Raw genomic sequence first — 748 nt, forward strand, 5'->3', positions numbered from 1 at the left:
GGAGAATGAAGACTCACCAAAAGCATCAGGACAGAACTTCACCATCACTGACTTCAGAGCTGAACACAGTGGGAATTATTACTGTGAAGCCCAGAACAGAAGAGGACGTCATAACTCCACCTTACATCTGATTGTTGTGGCAGGTACAATTGTACAGAAGAGCATCACCTGGCAAACTAATTCATGAATCAACTCTACTAGTGAGGTCCAGCACAGTTTATCTACTAACTGTCTATCTCCATTTCTAGAGAACTCAACAAGGCTAATAATTATCATCACGTTGACTCTGGTGGTTGTGATGCTGATTCCTCTGCTTCTGGTTTGTCTGTGGATGAGGTGAAACTATAAGAATGAATCAGTTCCATCACTGATCTTTGAATATTTACTTTCATAGTTTTGGAGTTATTGAATTTTTATTTATTTGTTTTTGGATTCAAATTAGGAAGAAGAAAACTCTGAGCTCCACCACTGAACCAAATGAACCCATAGAGACATTAGAGGTGAGAAATCTGTTGGGCCACAGTGACAGAACTTCCTCTAACAAAGAGTTGTAATTTGTTGACTTATACATTCATTTTAATATAAAACAAATTGTTCTAATTCCATTTATGAGGCCATTGCCTCTCCCTCTCCCCATTAGTTGGAGTCTGATCCTGATTGTAGCAACGCCTCAGCCTTGAACCAAAACTGTAACCAGAGGGACTCACCTGGATGGAAACAGAGAGAAGTACAGCATTGAAGTAGTCAG

The sequence above is a fragment of the Micropterus dolomieu genome, unplaced genomic scaffold, assembly GCF_021292245.1.
Source record: "Micropterus dolomieu isolate WLL.071019.BEF.003 ecotype Adirondacks unplaced genomic scaffold, ASM2129224v1 contig_13397, whole genome shotgun sequence".
NCBI classification, from domain to species: domain Eukaryota; kingdom Metazoa; phylum Chordata; class Actinopteri; order Centrarchiformes; family Centrarchidae; genus Micropterus; species Micropterus dolomieu.